This window comes from Anomalospiza imberbis, chromosome 1 (genome assembly GCF_031753505.1).
Source record: "Anomalospiza imberbis isolate Cuckoo-Finch-1a 21T00152 chromosome 1, ASM3175350v1, whole genome shotgun sequence".
Taxonomy (NCBI): domain Eukaryota; kingdom Metazoa; phylum Chordata; class Aves; order Passeriformes; family Viduidae; genus Anomalospiza; species Anomalospiza imberbis.
The window spans coordinates 90,901,371-90,921,530 of record NC_089681.1 but is presented as its reverse complement, the minus strand read 5'-3'; the positions used below and the strand labels follow the sequence as shown (position 1 = coordinate 90,921,530).

The 20,160-nt window shown below is 39.8% G+C and overlaps 1 protein-coding gene across 10 annotated transcripts in view; it reads right to left on the bottom strand.

The window, feature by feature from the left end:
* RNF144B (ring finger protein 144B) overlaps positions 1-20,160 on the bottom strand; it is an 89,082-nt gene that overhangs the window by 45,003 nt on the left and 23,919 nt on the right. For 2 of the 10 annotated variants that reach the window (XM_068199933.1, XM_068199899.1), the window contains exon 3: positions 12,705-12,818. The exons of 7 other annotated variants lie outside the window; for them this stretch is intronic. The gene's annotated coding sequence lies outside the window, so the exon portion shown is untranslated. Of the gene's footprint in view, positions 1-1,303; positions 1,430-12,704; positions 12,819-20,160 lie in introns of those variants that run through there. One more of the 10 variants, XM_068199911.1, reaches the window with a different exon arrangement.

Genomic DNA, 20,160 nt, shown 5'->3' with positions numbered 1-20,160 from the left:
AACAACCCAGACACCCACTCACATTCAGGCACAGACAAGTCCTATACAGGACAAGCATCAGGATAATATGTTTGTTTTGAAAAATATTTAAGGACAGGATTTTGAAACTTTTGTTTCCGTAAATATTGGAACCCCAAACCCAGTGCCTGCCCTTAACCGAGACCACTTGCCCTTCAGGCTGAGGGCAGCCAAACGTATCAGATTGCTCTGCCTGCTCACATGCAGTTGGAAAGCTGCATGGGGGTATTTCAGTCACAGCCTGTATCTCTGCAAAAATTTACTTCTTTAAAGCATTTGGTGTCTATTGACCAAGAGGACTGAAGCCACCCTGCAATTCTTTATTTACTATAGTAATTCTAAATATTTTACAACTTACAGTGCTCTCTGAAGGAAGACATTTGATATTGCTGTATGCAGTTAGGAAGCAGAGTGCTTTTGTATTACAGAAAATACAGAGCTTTAAAATAAACTAGACTGAAATATCTTCATTACTAAAGCTGCTTTGCACTGAGAGAGCCTTATGATGAGAAAGCACTGCAAACATTCCAGTAAATGCAGTTGTCTATTCTCAGTGTCAAAAAATTTTTAAATGCAAACTAGAAAACTAAAGTATGGCAGATTTTGTATGTGCTTACATAAACGACATAACCCTAAACCCTGATCAGATTAGAAGTATACATTAACACGGATTAGAAGTTAACACATTTACAATACAGACAAATGTATTTTTTCCTTCCTGATAGCAACTGCATGAGACTGTGGCAGAAGAAATGCCTTTAAACCAGGAGGAAGTACCAGCATTTTAAACTCAGGCTTCCTCCAGTTTAATCAGGTTTTTTTCAGTATGAAAGAAGTTCTTCTATTTATACTAAAACATATGCCATTTTAGCAATTGCCTTTCACACGGATATATCCTAATCCTGCAGCATTTTTAAACACTTCACACAGATATTTCTCCAAAAGTTACACTGACAAAAGTAATTTCACCCTTTTGGGAAGTTCTTGATGTCTATTTATTTTCAGCCTTTTAACAGTCAGGACACCAAGGTTTCCTTCTGCCTCAGGTCTAAGCACCATATAGTTTGATTTTAGCCAAACCACAAATAGCATTTATTTTAGCTATTTACTCATTCTACTCCTTACCTTATTTAAAAAAAAAAAAAAAAAAAAAAAAAAAAAAAAAAAAAAAGCCTCTTCCAATTTCTTCCATTAGAAGCAAATGCAGGCTTTCTGTTTTCTGTTCTTTTAGGGTATCCTTTGCTCTTAAGGAAAAAAACAGACAGAAACCTGCATTCCAACATACCTTGAAAGGAGAGTAGCACTCACTGCCAGCTGTGTGACTTTTCAGTGGCTGCACTCAGACTCGGGCATTCCCAAGAACCACGATGTCACAGAGCCCCGGAGCTCGCAGTGAGGAGCGGAGCCGATCGCTCTCACACGCCCTTCCTCGTCCCTGGGTATCTGACAGCTGAACACTTTTACGGGCTGCAGCAGGGCTCGTCTCCCAGCCCCTGTGCCACTCCGTGGAATCATCCCCTCCCTGCTATTAAGCGCATGCTGCCATTACATCTTAAACGCGCGTCACAGCCTGTATGCAGTAGCTGTGGGAAAGCTGCATTTATTTTACAGGAAGCTTGAGCACAGCACTTCCTACTTCCCATGCGAGACTCAACTCAGCCGCAGGTGATCACTGACAGCCGGGCAGCTCCCCGCCAAGGCACACCCTCACCTTCTGCTTTGGGTCTCTGTGCAGCTTTTAACCACGACTCCCAGCCCAGCCCAACACGGTAAAACGGAAAGCAGCGAGGCTTTAGATGTGACACTCATCAAAGCCCTCCCAAATTAACCTGTTTGGGGAGAGCAGTTTGCATAGCAGCTGATGTCTGAAACCTTGCTGGCTTCTGCTTGTGAAAAATGTCATCTAAAAAAAAGAAAAAAGGGATTTCTTCACGTTAGAGGGGAAGTGAGCAAAAAATCTAAACCCAAAAGTAAAGTACCCGTGTAATTTCAGATCTGAATGTTTAATGATGATGGTGCTCGTCTTATTCTGTCAACACTAAAATTTCACTCTTTAAGCTGTCCCTGTGTGCAAGAGGGCTTGGGAATCCTGCAGTTCCGTATTCCAGACCTAAGGGTGTGATTCACAGCAGCCCAGTAGCAGGAGAATATCTAATTGTGCCACAAGACACCAAACCCTCAAGAACTTTTCCTGCTGTAGGAAATGCACCACACCCACAGATAAGAAATATAGTTATATCAGAGTGCAGAGGGTGCAGAAAAAGAGAAGGAAGTATAAATGTTAATCTACAATTTTCTTATGATGAAATAAATTTACTTTGTACTTCATGCAATCATTGCTGGCGTTTTGCCTTCAGTACTTTCCTGTGAAAAATTATATATAGGCATTTCTTCCGGGGTGCATAAAAGCTCACAGCTGAGCTTTTAGTTATTTTCAGACAATTATACCACATCAGATTAATTTAAGGAAAAAAGACAAAAAAATAAAAAGCCTGTGGAACTTTAATTCAGCCTCCTTGCTGAATTATTCCTTTATATTACAGCTTTGCTTGAATTACCATCATATACGCTTTTCCTCTCAAAATAAGTACAAACCTAGAATTTATCTATTTAACTGGATGTTCATTTAACTGGATGTTATATGAAATGTTTGATATAGTTATAATATATATATAATTTATATAATTTTATAGATGCAATTTTTATTAAATTATATATTATTTATATATATATATAGGGAAGGAGGGGATAATAACCAGAAAAAATATAGCTGTTCCAACATGTGGAATCTTGTTGATCTTTATGGTGTTCATCAACAGGGTTACAACAGGATTAGGCAAACTAGAGCCATGTCACATTTACTGCCACTTGAGCTAGCAGAGTATTTCCCAGCAGAAGTAGACATATATATTCTCAGCAGTGGCCAATCCTAGACAAAACTCAAGGAACACTGAGGGCTCAGAGCTATTTTTTTAGGCTCTAGAGCAGTACTGAAAATGTGGAATTATTTGGAAAACTTTGCAAGTAGAAAAATACTCTCCTTCTGTGGTTAGATTTTTATCCTCCATGTTCTGTTCTAGTATGAAATAGCTTGAGCCTCTATCACTCTAGTCTCTTGACTACCTTCCCTCTGCTTCCAGCTCCTATATTTTCCTCCTGCAGCTGCCCCCTTTGCTACTCTGCCTCCATCACACAAGTACTTGATAGGCCACAGATGAAACTCAGCAGGAAAACTCTTGCTGTTCTCAGCCCCTGTGCTCAGCACCACAGCACGTGAACAGCAAAAGGCAATTATCTCAAGGAGGAGAGTGGTGAGAAGGAGGATAAAGGAAATCAAGTCATTCATGCAGGTATAGGAAAAATAGCGGGGCAGTGAGTTCAGAAGCAGAGCAGGGCAGCTGCCAACAGCAGAGTAGCAAAAGTAGCATCTGGTTTGGTACTTACTCCTTGCTGGCACAACAAAAGAAAAACAAGCTTCACTGAAGTAGCCTCAACCAGTGAAGGACAGAACTACAACAAAGATTAGCCATTTTCTCTTCAGATAAATGATGAGGCCAGCTTGTATCTGGGGGGAAAATGTTCTTTTAAACTATGAAAACTAGATTTAGTGCATTAAAATGCACAAAAATTCTGGAATCTTCAGCTACAAATGTCCCATCATATTTTTATCCCATTTCCTACTGTCTCCATGCAAGTTATAATGTGATTGCGTAAATGTGCAAAACTGCTTACAACAAAATTATTTTCCCTTAGACATCACAAAATTAGTGAGAAAAATTATGTTTCTCAAGACATTTAATTAACTGGAAATGTTAAGATATGCTTGTTCCAAGCACTCCACTTCTTGGGTATCAAATCCTAAACTGTGGGGCCCGGGTTTACACGTAGGACAATCACTTACTGAAGCTCTGTGGACAGCTGGCTATGCCCCTGCTTCCATCTTCTCTTCAGTAGTTGCCCTTACTTTTGTGCTTATCCAGGATCTCCACAGCAAAGGGGAGCTGAAGGTGACGTGGCACTGTGCAGGAGCTCAGGCTATAAGGACTTGAGATGATCAATACTGATGATTCTTTCAATTGCCATCACCAAAAGACGTGAGCTGGACTTTTATGAGCTCTTCTGTCAAAATTATTTCTCTTCCAGCTATACCTCTAGCCCAGGTACTTCACAGTTTCACAGAAGCACATCTTCTTGGCAAGCTAATTTTATGAAGTGTTATGAGTCATGCTAAAATTGCTACCCAGCTCAAATCCCTGAATCTCTTAACCCAGATTGATTGGCTTCCTTTCTGAGCCAACAAATAAAAAAGAAGTTCACTTTGTTACACAATTCCAGACAAGGCACAAGCTAAGTTCTCCCCATTTGCTTTCTTCTTGGACAGCTGTGATATAAAGCACAAAACTGAAAGGGTCCAATTAATTTTTTGGACACACTTAACTGATGCTTTTATACCTCCATACTAGGGGAATAGCTGAGCCTCTGAGATGTCAAAATGCAGTATCACTGGAAACTTTTAGTTGAGTTACTAGCCAGAATAAGAATAAAGGCTGGCATAGTTAATTACTAACATGGCTGTGTCATCCTTGCAGTGACTTGAAATACTTCAGAAATGACTAAGCCACTCTGCGTTAACTGAAATTACTAATTAATTTTTGACATAGATAGGTAAAAAAGTAATAGCGTGACCAGTGAAAAGACTGCTGACATCCCACAAACAAAATACCATTAACAGCAAATGAAAACACTGAGTTAGTGTATAACTAACAGTTTCATTGTAATTCTACATAAAGAAAATAGGACTAGCTTATGAGGGAAAAAAAAATTCGCTACCCTGTTTTGCAGTTTTCAACTAACAAAAACCAAATAACCTGAAAAGCAATTGCTATCCATAGGTGTAATATAAAAACAGGTTTTATAACAAGGTTTTTTAAATCAGAGCCTAACTAAAAAAAAATTAATCTTTATCCATTTTACTTAGTGTATGTGCAAATAATCCATTTCCCTATGGAAAAAGAAAGTGTTTGTAGATGTAAGAGAGACAGTTTCACAACAAAAATAGATACTAATGAGTAACATACCAAAGCTGAAAACAAAACAGGAAGGGGTTTTGCACCAGGAGTACAAAATACATACATTATCTGAAGTTCCAAGTGTGATGCCCCTGATGTCATGGACTATTAATAGTTGTCTTCAGTGGGAACTATTTTAAAGGGGAATTACACCATAAAAAGTCATTTGTGGTACCTTCTTAAACCAAATGTTTTAAAAAGGAATCTCTATTCCATATATGTATTTATACAATCACATAATGCTAGAAATCAGATGTCAGTGCAAAAAAATACAAAGTTATGTAATATTTGCATGCAGACAAGCTTTAATCAGTATAGCTACAAGAAAATCCACAGGACCACATCTTTTCCTGTTTAAATAACCCTACTGTTCTACAATTCTGACTTGGTATGCAAGTCATTCTCTGACAAACCAGGCTTGAAATCTTCATTAATCCCTTTAGCTAAAACATAAAGCTTTATTATTAGTTTTCTATTGGAATGAAATAAATCAAGTTAAATGATTTTAAAGAATAGTAGGTGCAATGTAAAGACTTTTTAATTTTACAGTAAAAAGGGAGTGGGATAGCACACTGTCTACTGAACATTTATGATTATGATCTCAAAATGAATGGATTTGTCTCAGACACAAAGAAGAGTGGTAGGTGACTTACACTCATCCAGCTCCTACAAACAAAGCAAAATGCAATATTCATTAAACTTTGTTGGCATAGTGGACTGCGGCAGAGCCCTCTTTCAGCCCCCCCCAAACTGTTCTGCTAGCTCAGCCTTGGGGACTTCAGAGGAGCAGTGCCACAGAAACCAGGAGAGAGAGGCTCGTTTTCCAGGTGTTTATTCTCTGGTGGTATGCAGGAAAAGAGACCGAACAATGGCGGGAAGGTTTTTTATCTAGGTCTGGGTCTAGGGGGGCTGGAGCTATCTGGCACTCAGCCAATGGGGTCTAGCTAAGGTTAAGGGTCATTCGGACATTCCTATCTGTGGGGCCCAGCTGCAGGGCACCCACTGAACTGCAACAGTGGACCATCTCCAAACAAAATCATATTGCTTCCTTAAGTTCTATATTTCTTCTCCATCTGTATTTTTTCCTGTGTTTATACTTTAAACTATCTTTTGGTATTTGATCCATACAGAACCATGCTAGAGGGGGAAAAATAAAATAGAGCCTCAGCACAAAACCATGAGAAGTCAGCCTGCTACCCCAGTGGGTGGGTTCCAGGTGCTTAGAAATTTCAGCTTAAAGATCCAGACCAATGTCTTTGACAGTGTATTACTGGAATTCCAGTGCAACTTGTCTCCTTGGGACCTGGAAGCATCAAAAGAGACAAAGTGTATTTGCCCCCATAGCAAAACCTGCTACTGGCAATACCACAAGGAGCGGGCATTTTGCCACTGGCACCAAACAGCTCTGCAAAAGCTCTACAGAAATTTTTGCTTAGGCTAACTCCTTCTTTTTCACTAAGTGCATGAAGAATCAGCCTGCAAGAAGAAAACAAGTTAAGTTGCTATGAGCCTGCCATAAATAAGACACTGATGAGCTGCCAGTGAACAGCAGACATCCAGCCCAGAGCAGCACCCTCAGCCCAGGGCACTTCCTCGGCCACCCCCTTGCACTCAGGATGCAGGGAAGAGGCAGGCTACTGTCACTGTCACAGGGGGCTACTCCCCCTTGACCTTCTCCTGTGACATGAGGCGTGCCAGCCACCATCTCACAAGGCAGTTGTGTCCCTCCACAGCCACACAGTGGCCATCAATGAAGTGACAGCACTGCTTCTGGAGACTCTGCAGCCAGGGTCATGGGACACCCCTTGGGCCCAGAGGCCACCCTCTGGACAGCACACCCCAGCTGGACAGCACATGTAGCCCCCCCCAAACCAGCACCACCTCATGAAATGATGATAAAAAATAAAATTAGACCAAACGGCTTACTTTGCTCTGATATTCATGTGATATACATACAGAAGTGGAGCTGCTTTGTTCTTATGAGCATCAGATAACAGGTGAGACTCTCTAGCTGTAAAAGAGTAATTTATAAAGCAGCATTGAAGGAACCATACTAAATACACATGAAAGAGGAGACACTGAAGCTGTCCTCTTCTCCTGCCTTCTCTTAAAGTTAGCACACATTTTTAACAAGAGTATATAAAGATTTCATGGGGATAACTTAAGGCTCAAATACATTTATTTATTTTCTATTAACTGTGCTTATAGCTAACTTGAAAGCATGGCACAGACTTTCAATCATGCACAGATTTTTTCTTTCTTTTGACTGTGTGCCCAAAATGACACATTCTGTTGACTTTTAACAAAGTGTTTTGGTAATGTACCTGGAATTGCAGGGATTTCAGACATCAGAATCACCATCAGTTTAAAAATGGAGAGGGGAAAACCTTCCTGGCAGCTAACACAGGAAGCTTCCTCTGTAACAGGAGAGATCATCAACCTGTCTTTGTCATGAGATAAAAATATGAACTGTTTTCATGTCTCTGATTCTACTGTGTTTTCTGTCCTGCCTCAAGCTCTTAACTGCTTTTTTTGGAAATACTAAGAGACAGCTTTATTCCTTCCAACCCAAGCCAGTCTCCTAGGTGATGGCTTTGCCTTAGCCTGATGAGACTCTATCTACAGGTTTATAAGACAGGTAGAATTTGGAGAGGAGGGTGGTAGGAGACACCTAATAATACATTTCAGCCCAGACCTTGTTGATGTAACTAACTTCTGAAGTCTAGGATGGGCAAGTCAGAGATGAGACAGAGCTGAGGCACTTGATTTTATGGCTATAAAAGCCAACAAGAGGACTTTCACTGACATCTGGCAGGAGGGAACAAGGTGTAGCGTTAATATACACCTTTAAGTCATAATATTTCTTTAGTATTTAAGTATGACACACACAGCCTTTGGTTTATTTAGAGTGAGAAATAGTTTCCAAGAGGGACTGGAGAGGGGTTACTCCAATGGACTGGCTATGCAGGGAAATAATGGAGCGGAAGCATACCCATAGGGGAAAACCAAGAACTTGTCCCTCTCTCCCAGCATCCCTCTCCATATTCAACTTCCAGGAAGGGTCTCCATGCCATTCCACTCCCCTTTTACAGTCTCCTTTCCCTACCAGAATTTACATCTCACCCATTTATGATGAGACCAGATACGAAAAGGTTTGTCCAGATCCACTTTTCTCTTAATGGAATTCAATGATGTGGTCAGATAACACAACTAATAGTTTCTAAGGATTTCAGCCTCTCAGTGCACCACAGCAGGGCTGTTTGAGTGATCCTATCTTCTCCCTGCTGCTTTAGGCTGGCCACTTTTGTAATGGCAGCATCCAACAAGGACACAGTACCACTTGCCAGATGAGAAGCAGCAAAGTGTTAAAACATGTGCAACTGTTTGCTGGCGGGATTCTTATCACATCACAGCTGTAGTAACAAAATCCAAGATTGCTTCACATTCTCATTAGGATAGTGATAAAACTTTTTTCTCTCCTCTGGTCAGAGCAGAGCAGACAGCAGTTACAACAATCTCCTTGAAAGGACACCTTTTACACTCACCAGCCAGCAAGCAATTGTTAAATTCAACAATCCCAAAATTAGGATAGTGGGAACTCAAAACCAAGCACATTACTTGCTTGCTGCAAGTGACGTTAGGGTTTATTCAGTTGCACTGAGATAATTTGGGAAGGGTTTACTTAATCTTTATTTTTGTATCTGTTACAATCAACTGCCAGGTAATTTCATTAAAAATAGGTGCTTTTAACCTAGTAATTTGTTTTAGACTCTTATAAAATTAGGGATGCCCAGCTGGGAAGAGAGAATCTCTAGGAAATGAAACCTGAGTTTTACAAGACTGGTCAGGGGCAGGAAGGCAGGAGACATCAAAACCTTTGGTTTTCCAAACACTGCTAAAATCCAAACAAATAGTTTTCTGCTTCAGTACTATCTGCAGTCATTGAAGAAATTACAAGTGAAGTCATCGTTTTGTTAAGCTTGACTTCATCTTTGAAAAGCCCCTGGCTCCACTTAACTGCCCTATACTCATCAGGAAGAAATTTAAACAGATCAAGTATTTCCTCCAAGTTTTGATTTTATACATGTATACATATTTCCTGAAATATGACAAAACACAGTCGGGGCAAAATGCATCAATAAATCTGTTCCCACTGAGAATTACTTTGCATTATATAATATAAACAAAGCTTTGAAGTGTGAACTGTAAATTTTTACTTTCCATGCGTTCTGTCTTACAAGGTGAAGAAATCTGTTCAGTGACCTCTGACTGTGAGTAAATTTTTCTAAACTAAATTTTTCCTTACATTATCTTTTCATATCCTTACATACTCTTTACATGCTTGCAATTTATATATCTTGGGAAAAACAATATCCTAAATCACAGGGAATGGAAATGCTGCATTGTGAAATAAGAGAAAGTGATATTAGACAAAAGGAGAAACAACTGGCCTACTTGCAAGGAAGAAGTCCTGACACCTCTCTCACTTACCAAACAAGAAAAGCTAGGTCAGATCCCACCTGCAGAAGGCAGACGGGAAGAAACTTCCAGGATCTTGAAATCTGCCAAGGAGGTGTGAGAGAACATGAAGTTTAAGGAAAAACTTAACACAGAAAGATTGGTGGATGAGAGGCTGGACATGACCCAGCAATGTACACTTGCAGCCCAGAAAGCCAATCATATACAGGACTGCATAACAGGAACCATGGCCAGCAGTGTGAGGGAGGGGATCCTCCCCCTCTCTGCTCTCACAAGACCCCACCTGGAGTGATGCTTGCCCCTCTTGGGTCCCACACACAAGGCCATGGACCTGCTGGAGTGAGTTCAGAGGAGGACCACAAAGATGATCAGAGGGCTGGAGCACACCTCCTACAAAGACAGGCTGAGAGAGTTGGAGTTGTTCAGCCTGGAGAAGAGGAGGGTCCAGGGAGACCTTATAGAACTTTCCAGGGACCTACATGGGAGCTAGGGAGAAACTTTTTACAAAGGCAAGTAGTGACCAGTCAAGGGGGAATGGCTTTAAACTGAGACGTTTAAATTAGATATTAGGAACTGGGGGTGGTAAAACCCTGGAAGACATTGCCTAGCAAGGCTGTGGATGCCCCATTCCTGTAAATGTTCTAGGTCAGGCCAGATGTGGCTCTGAGAGATCTCATCCAGTTGAAGATATCCCTGCCCATTGCAGGGGAGTTGTACTAGATGGGTCCCTTCAACCCAAAATGCACCATGAGGCTCACAGAGGCCAAAGGCAGGGAAACCATTTGACTTCCCTGAATATGAAATTAGCAGCATGAAAAGACTGAGCATAACACTCTCCAGTCTTTCTGGTTTTGATTCATGAATAGAGTACATTTGTTATACTGGAAAAAAAGCAAGTGAAAGGGAAGAAGAATCATACACACAGAATATTTCAAACATTGCATGAAAAAGCACTAAGACCTTTTAGTTTTGTGTCCTTTCATGGCTTTTTGAACAACATAAACAAAAAGATGACAGACAGCACTTCCTGATAGCCTTGCAGAGAACAAACTCAGTGTCAGAATCCAGACACGTAGCATCCCCAGCACCCCTGTTGGTGATCACAAACATCTCACCAGTCTCTGGGCATCCCAGGGAGCAAGCCACCACAGGCTTCAGCTGGGAAAGCAGCACAAAGCACCTCTGTGGGCTGACAAAACTGGAACAAATAGGCTGCTTCCTACTGAGCAAACCTCAGAGTAATTATACAGCACAACTTGGTAAGAACCAAAAAACCTCACTTGAGATCTTCTTGAAATATGGTGATCATCACACTATGCTACATAAACAGGATTTACAACAATGGCTTCTTGCCTTTGGGTTAAAAATAGTATCAGATCGTGATGTGAGATGTAGCGCTCAAACTTGTATGTGGAAGCCGAATTCAGACAGAGGGAGAGCATAGCTTATTTCAGCTATGGATTTATTCCTGATAATACTGGTTTAAGGATTTGAAGAATTTCTGGCAGGTCTGTTAAATTGTTTATTTAAGGATAATTGTTTCTCCTTCCCCAAGGAAAATGACAGGAAACATGAATCAAGACTGTTCAAAAACTAAAATAACAACTTCCTTTGTCCTTATTGATAACATTTTTGGTTTTGTGACCTGAGTGGGTATTTGTGAGTGTGTTTACTGTGTGAAATATTTTTCCAATGAATCATTATTTTGATGCAATATTTTACATAAAGCAAACAGCTGATCTTTTGTGTAATTTCTTTTGTTGTCAGTAGGACTAGGAAGGAGAGGAGAGAACTGAAAAACGTGAGGAAGAATAAATAAAATTAATGTTTTACAGGAAATCAGATGTTCTCTGGATGTTCTGCTGCAGTTAATTTCCACTAAACACAGCAGAGTATGACGGGAATGGAGATAGCAATGGTGAAGGAAAAATTCCAATAATGTGCTTTCATTCTTTGATTGTCTTTCCAGAGAAGCTGCTTCAGCCTCCTTCAAATGGCAACAAGTGCGCGATAAATTTTTTATCTCTTAGTGATAACTCAAATGTGCAACACTCCATATACCACGATGTTTTGAGTTTCAATACTATTATGGGCCACAAGGCCCATCCATCACTCTGTCTAGACCACACAAAGTCTGTTATTGGCATTGTATAAAGGTTTCAAATTCTCTCACATTAAAGCATCCCTAAACTGATGATCAAGATCTCTGCTCTCTATACCATACATTGCCAAACAACTTTTTTTTTTCTATTGTAAAAAGATTTCAAAAAGCTTATGAATGTAAAATAATGAACACTTGTACAAGTGTTTCCAGCATGTTCCTGAAAAATGGTCAGTGAGTAAATTATTTTCTTCTCTCAGAAGGCATTGCAAAGCATGGTTTTTCCCAGGAATGGAGGTTTATTAATTTGGCAGATTTTATGCTCCAAACTCGTATGTGAAGAAATGGTTGAGCAGCAAAACTGACAAGGCCTGGTTTCTAAGATTTGTGTGCCTTAACACCACTAAAACAATAACCCCAGTTCCCTAGTATCGCTTCCAAAGTGCCCCTCAGGCAGTCATAAACTGCACTGCCCCACATGCACACTGATTAGTAAGCGTTGTATGTGATGATGGTTTTTTGAGGGGATGTACCAGAAAATGTACAACAGGGGAGTCCTGCCTGCCTTTTTACATCAATGGCTCAGAAAGTTGTCAAGCATATCAGCAGACAAATAGTGTAATCCACATGAGCTCTATTTCCCTAAGAAATTTGGTTAAGCAGGAAACTTAAATCAGCTCAAACCTTTAAGGATTAGACTGATCATTTCACAAAATCATAGCAAAAGTCAGGGCAGTTTACTGGGTACTCTTCAATCATGTAGCTATGTACAGCCCTTCAGTTTCATTATACACAGTTGGAAGTAAAAAGGAAACACTTTCATTTGACATGCTGGTTTTGACCATTGGAACGCAGCTTCAGGAGTTTTGCAATGGGCTTTCCAGCTCTTTAACAAAAAACACCTGGAGCACAGATAAAAGGTTTAGAATGTTTTCTTCTTCTTTTCTATACTTTGCCACAAATACCCCCTGACCTTGGAAAAGCACAGTAATTTTATCATCTCTAACACCATAAAAAAACTCCACAACCTTACTTACTTGTATACAAAGTACACAACACATGCCTCAGCTGTCCTGTATGCTTTGTTATAGACTGTTAAGTGTCTTGCATTCAAAAGCAAAGAAGCGAAACACAAATTTTCAAAGGGAAATCTGGAGTTAATTAAAAGATGAAAAGTTAATCCCTATAAAAATAAGTTTTCTAGTGAACATCACTGATCTGATGAAGTTTATTTGTTTGGAAGATAAAACAAATGATCATTCAAACAATACAAAGTGTCTACATGTGTTTCCATCAGTCTTGCCAAACTAAGGTAGAAGAAATAAATGCCATATACATTCTACCTGCCGAAATATTAGATGCTAATACAAAATAAATACAAAATGCCTTCAGAGGAGCCAAGGGGCCACTGATATCTCTCATTTCTGAATCTCCTCCTGTATTCTTCCTCCCACCTTCCCACCATCTTCCCTTTGACTCATGCCCTTTCTATCTTGTTATCTCAGCCACACAAAACGTTTGGTAGACAGTTCCTAAAACTTCCTGCACTACCTGTCTGAAACCTGTCTGAACCTACTCTAAAAGTCTAAAATCTTTTCACCTTTTCTTCAGAATAGTTACTTCCATAAGTAAGCAAAATCCCAAATATCCCACTGTGAATATGGCACTGGGTCATTATTTTTTTTGTATCTGTAGAAATATATAACATGCTGCAGTGCTCTTGATCTTGTTTTTGCCTTAAAGGCCTTCTTGTGACATGTGTTGAACAAATAATTTTTCTTCCAGTATTTACATCTGGGTTCCTGTGCTACTGCAAATGTAATGTGCATGACCATGACATTTTAATGTTTGTCATTAATGTGTGCATAGGATTATCAGAAGGCAACTCCTTCAGGTAACACCTATTTGACAATTCCTTACTGCTAACATTTCTACTTTTAAAAGTAATGATAAGAGGCTGTACTTTGTGAGACTGTGAAGTAACCTGGTATCAATACTTTTTATGTTACAGGTTTTTTGTACCCTACTTCAGACTGCAGTCTGGCTGCAAGGCATCACCCAAACACACTGTCAGAGAGTTCACAGTCTGAGTTGCAGTCAGAGGGAACCAGAGGAAGAGTTGCGAAATAACACAAAAATTAAGGCAGGAAGAATGTGACAGGAAGAAGATACAAGATACCTTTGTACACAATGAAATCAGTCTGAACATCTGACATTTCTTGCTCAGCCTCCTTTCCTCCTCATCAAGAAAATAAACAGCTGCAATTCTTGACCAGCATTAACTAGTCATCACTATTGGCTAGCCACTGGTACAAGTCATAGAAGAAGCAAAGAAGCTGAAAGAAGAGATATTTCCCTTATGAATAATAAGGCAAGGTGCTTTTCTTTTATAGATGGGCCCACATAAAAATGCCTAACAACACAAGCAAGGATGACATCGATGGCAGAAGACAAGGGAGTAGCAGTGAGTTGTGAAGGACCAGAAAGGTAGAGAGGACAGGCAGCAATCCTCCCTGCTGAAAGGTTGTGGGAGAGAGGGTTCGCAGCACGAGCTACAGGCCAGTGCAGTGACTGAGCAAACAGCTGAACAGCCACAGCCAGTACCACAGGATGTTTGATGGTAACACTCTAATGCCTGAGAATCACTCACAACAAAACCCACACATTTCCTTTCACTGTTTCCAGAATCAGTCATTTTGTCACTTTTAAAAAAAAAACAAACAACAAAATCCCCAAAACAACAACAAACTTTTCAAGATTCTATCCATTGGCCAGAACACTATTCCAGACTCAAGAGCCCCATGAAGCAGTCATCCATCAGTTGATCTCAAACATTTTATCACAAAGCTGACAGTCCCTGCATGGAATAAAGTGAATAATTCCTGGGAGATTTCCCCCCTTTTCAGCTTTTCCTAGTTCATCCACCAACCCCCTCCCCACCTGCCTCCTCCCCCTCAAAAATCCTCACTGCTTCAGACAGGTCTGGGAAGAACCTGTTTTAGTAATCAGTAGGGTGCTCCAATTACTTCATCATGACACAAATATTGCCAACACCTCAGATGCGGAGGTGTTTCTGGCAGAGTCTGTGTTTTGCCTTGTAGCCTTCCTCCACAATGGGAGTTACCTTAATAAAAGAAGACATTTTGCTGACACGCACAACTGAGAGGAACTTTCCCTGGCATTTGTAATTGGAGCCTCAGTAACTGATTGTCCTGAAAAATGATACAAGGAAACTATTCTAGGAAGGATTAGCTCTTAGTTAGGAGATAGAAACAAAGCAGAGTGTTTAAATGCCATGAAACCAAGGAACACTCCACAGACCACTCTGGAAGAACAGCTCTGTGTGGATTAGCTTCCTGAAAGACAGACATAGAAGAATGCAGAGACCAGGCTCTAGAAAGCTCCTGTTTGTCTGTGTGTCTCTGGGGATGGCAGTAGCCAGGCAGACAGGTTAGTGATCCCCTGACTCAGGCCCCTTGCAGTGTCACACAAAGCTTTGCCTTTTCTTGGATACAAAGTCCCAAGCCCTGCTGACAGTCAGCAAGGGATCAACTATCCCAGTCCTTAGCTAGACACGTTTCTCTTTCCAAAGTCCGTTTGAGCCATTTAATTATCATGAATGCTGTCTTTATCAAGCCTGCTTCCAGTCAAGTGGCAGACTCAATACTACTCAATACTGTCTGGCAGAGTAATTGAAACTCATAAAGCGTGTGCAGAACAGTACTCTGCTCCCCTGAAGCTTGGATAACTCTTGAGCATTGCCTTGCCATGATTTTGGACACTGGGAAAGATTTTTGTCTTTGAGAAACATATGGGCTTCAGAGCTCCTCCTCCATTTCCACCTCTACTTCCAAATGAGAACAATTAATCCATTCTGCCAGCCTGACACAACTGAATAAGCTCTCCTCTTTTTTATATACATCTATTTTTCAGTCCCATTCCCCCATATTGACACCCACTACAAGAAAACAATATTGGCCCATTTGTGCTTCCTGCAGCTATTCAGCCTCTTCTGGGCCGTGCTACATTTGTAGACTTCCTCTCAGGACAACTGCTCCATGTTAAGTAAAACTACAGTAAAATAAGAAATGGCTGACAGAGAGGTCTGGCCCGAAAGTCAAAAGGTTCACACAGCATGTTACCAACATCCTAAATGTTGGACAACCTTTAGTCAAGTATTTTGATCATACAATTGCATTATTTGTCTCAATATCATGCACAAAACAAACCTGATGGTATCTAATGAGCTTTTCAACTTCTGCAAAAGGCAAAATCACTAATGCATATTAGCACGTGTGTGAATCTCCAGTAAAGTTTCCAAGAGGCAAAAACAAAGATGATAAAAGCCCTCTGCTTCTGTACCCTATCTCCTTCAAAGAGCTGCTGAGCAAAGTGCTAAACGAACATGGCTACGAGGTCACCTGAAAACTAGCTCTGACCAGTTATTCAGTGATTCTTCAAGAACACAATAAATACTGGACACTTCAAAACACAGGTCATAGTTATTATTTACCCTAGCTTAAAAGGGGAATAGTCAATAAAATAGAAGAATACTTAGTCAAAGCTACTGCAGTAAAAAAACACAGAAAACATTAAAGAGAGAATGCAAATTAAGAGCTGTGATAACTGGATAGTGTGTGGCATTAGTAGGCTGAAGAAAAACACACTGCTGTGTAAAAGATCTATAATGTCTGGAAAGAAGTGCAATTAGGACCAACCATCACAGGATTTAACACATTATCTCATCAGACTACACCAAACAGGTTCATGAGGATCTTTGTTAACTGAAATCAGATAGATGCTGCTGAAGGAGAAAGTTATTGCTGTTCCCAGTGGCTCACTTGCAGGATAAATGCCTTTGAGATCCAGAGCACCAAACAGTGCACCAAACTACACTTTACCTTTTTTGATTGTTTGTCTTTCCACACTGACCATAGCTTGCTCACTAAGCTTTATTCACTCCTCTTTCTACCTTTTTACTTTGCTCTGCATTACAATGTGTGGGATAATGTTGTAAACAATCACATTTGTGAATGTTAGAAAAAAGTATCCTTTTGAAATAATTCAGTGGTAATCAGAAGAGGAGTTGCATACAAGGACCAAAGAGGATTCCATCCCCTTCAAAACTGTGGCATCAGAAGAGCTTGAATTTCCCTTTTGATGCAACTATATGCCAGTCTCAATTTTAAAGATTTCAGTAAAGCTACTGCCTCTGAATTCTTTTAAACTATTGTTAAGAAATACGAACACAAAAAGATCTATTTTTATATCAGTATTCTAAAGGCACATAAAAGGGACTCAAGCTTTGTCCTCATGATTTATACTGTCAATAGAAAGCTTTAACTAAGTTACAGTAATATTATTCAGTTGGATTTGGGTTTTTTTTTTGTACAGCAAACATATGTGAGCTTTAAATCTCAAGAAACAAAAAAAAATCTATTTAGCTGTAGGCGCTTTTGTATCACCAGCAGGCTTAGGTATGCTTTCAAAATTTTGTCTGTTCAATGCTAATGGCAATGGATTAGGCAGATTAGATATGCCTACCAGTGCAGTTCCCTGATAAATTACAGGCTTTCTATCCTCAGCAGGCCCTCAATAATTCCATTTTCTGTAGAAATGAAAATGTGTCTTTGGAACAAAAGAAACCACTCAGTCTTCCAGCCATTCACAGAAAGTTTTGCTGGTATACAGCCATATGTCAAAGCATGCCTACTGTTCCGTAAGTCACCCTGGGAACAGCAGGACTAATGAAGCCTGGTTTCCTACAGAATCATGTCCTACATTTAGAGCCCACTGTGTAATGCAGTGTCTCAGCCCTCCAGTGCAACACAGCTGTATTGCCTATGCTCCCTCACAGCAATCTTGCACAATACCTGAACTGCTCCATTACACGCAGCTCTGCCCGAGTATCCCCCCACAGCATTTCTTCACTGCCTCTTCTCCACACCCTTCCCTTTCCTAGAGTTACCGCATTCGTCCTTCCTCCTTCCCAGCTCCTGCCAGCCTAGTGTTACATCTGCACTGATGAGTGACCAGCAGCAGCTGAACATAATGAACTAGACCTGAACTCTGTCTCCTCCAACCTGGCAGGAACCACTACAAGTTGGGCACTGAATCCAACACCATTAGAAGGAAGATGGACAAAGGGATACATAGGGTGGTTGCACATACTGTGTTTTCTATGAAAGCAGAAAATCTAGTCTCTTGAGAAGGCTGCTGAGATGCTTCTTAGTGCTTCTTTTCAGGAAACACATCAGTATGACAGACTGACCAGAAAATTCACCCTTCAAAATGCCCTGAGATAATTATTTTCATTGCACAACTTCTGCTTCTGAGAGTTTATTCGCACAGCTAAGTCAAAAGAGAGAAAATAGCCAGTAAGTGTGTTATTAAGTTTTATGCATTTTATTGAAGCCAGTAAGAAGCTATCTAAGAAGATCAGTGCTGCTGCCTCAGACTGAGGTTCTCAGACCTTTCTTCCACCTACAGAAAGGCCATGGGATGACAGAAGAGGATGCCCTATGCAATTCCTCAAAAAATATGGACTTGTGGCAAGCTGTTCAGTTTCCTCTAGCTGTGAGATATCAGAGCTGTATCAGCAAGAGATTTAGCAAGGTTTTGGCTGCTGTGTTATAAGAGAGATCTCAACTGCAGTCACACAGTTTTTGTATTTGTATTTTTAAACTGTGTCATGGACTCTAAAGCAAAATTTGCTCTGTGGAGGAAATGTGCAATTGGAAAAAGTATGAACTCTTGGCAAAACAAACATGGATAGTTGGGGCAAGTCCACAGGATCCAGCCTGTCTTTGTGAATCTTTGGACAGGCTGTCCCATGAAAACTAAATAAAAAGCAATAGTGGAAAGATAAGGACACAGTCATGGGTACACTGAGTGTGTCTGTACTCTTTGCGTTGGAAAAAGGGTTATTTTTTGCCACCACTCACATAAAATTTCCCACTTCCAGCTAACTTCTCAGCTGAAAACTGGGAAACATCATTTTCAATTTTAGATAATGGGTATAGAAAAATATATCTGCATACCTATCACAGAAAAGTATTTAGCTGTGATAACAGTTGCCAATGCCCACCTTCTGAGATTATGAATAAACTGCATTTATATGAAAAGCTATTAACATTAATTATATTGCTTGTATGGGTTACTAAATATCTTTGGGTTTTATAAACTTCATCAAAACCATAGACTTCTTCAGCATTCCCACACCTACTGGTATACAAAGTAATGATAATTGGTTTGGCCCCATTATCACCATTTTCTATTGGGGTATTTCTAAGTCAGGGTCTAACATTAACATTTCACTTTCTTCCCTTCCTTTTCTTTCATTGCCTCCCTACAATCCAGGTAGACATTACCTTTTCCTCTAGAAAGAGCCATGCCTTTGAAGAACGATATTAATATAACTTGTTATAAACTAAAAGAGGTATTGAGGCAAATAATAATATATATGAAAAAGGACTACCCACATTTGTTAAAATTCCCAATCCCCACATTTGTTAAAATTCCCAACAGAATTTCTTTCCTCACAAAGACAGAGTTCTAAATGTGCTTTTAATTCTTGATTTTTTGTTATGATTAGGCTTGGCATAATTACTTATTTACAAAATGTCAAAATTATACATTTCATTATTTTTTTAATGTTTTTACCAGCAATATAGTCAAATACTGTCTGTAGCAAGTTTTTGCTTCAGAATTTATGTAATACAGAACAAAATTATTCTCCTTCAAAGAATCCTGTCCTCAGACGAGTTATCATATTAGAATTACTTGATTCTTTTAAACATAAGACTTTATCTTCAAATAATGTGAAATACATTAATCTTTCCTGACTCTATTTGTCACAACTTAGTTTCTTCCTGATGTGCTGCAATTCTTGGCAATTATTTGAATCTTGCCCTAAAACCTAGAATTGAAAAAGCTAAAAATATTACAATTCATTATTTCAAGTAGGAATTACATATATGTATATATTAAGTCACATTAGCAAAAACTTAGTAGAGCTAGGAAATTAGCAGAATCACAGTATTTCACATTCTATTTTTTATTCAAACAAAGCCAAGTCAAATAGAGCTAACCATGACACAGAAGACTGAAATATTTTTTAAATGCATTATGTTCTTTTCACTGAGCATGCAGTCTATTAAGCTTAGTGCCAACACAGGTTCTCCTTAAACCCTAGACTGCACTCATGGGATAAACTGCTGATTATATTAAAGGCATCTTCTCATGGCCAAAGCATTTGATACCTGGCTGGCATTTTCCCTAGGCAAGTGTGTTTTGCAAGCTCTATGAACTGTGTTGTAGCTTATGCTATTTTAGTTCTCTGATAGTTAGAAGCAGCAGCTGAGACAGATCCAAGCCTGTCAGCTTCTAATCTAAGTCACCACACACATCATGCTTCATCAGTGATGAAAAATAGAAATATAGCATCCGGACACATCTTTGGCCATGGACATTTTAATGAAGTCTATTGTCCAT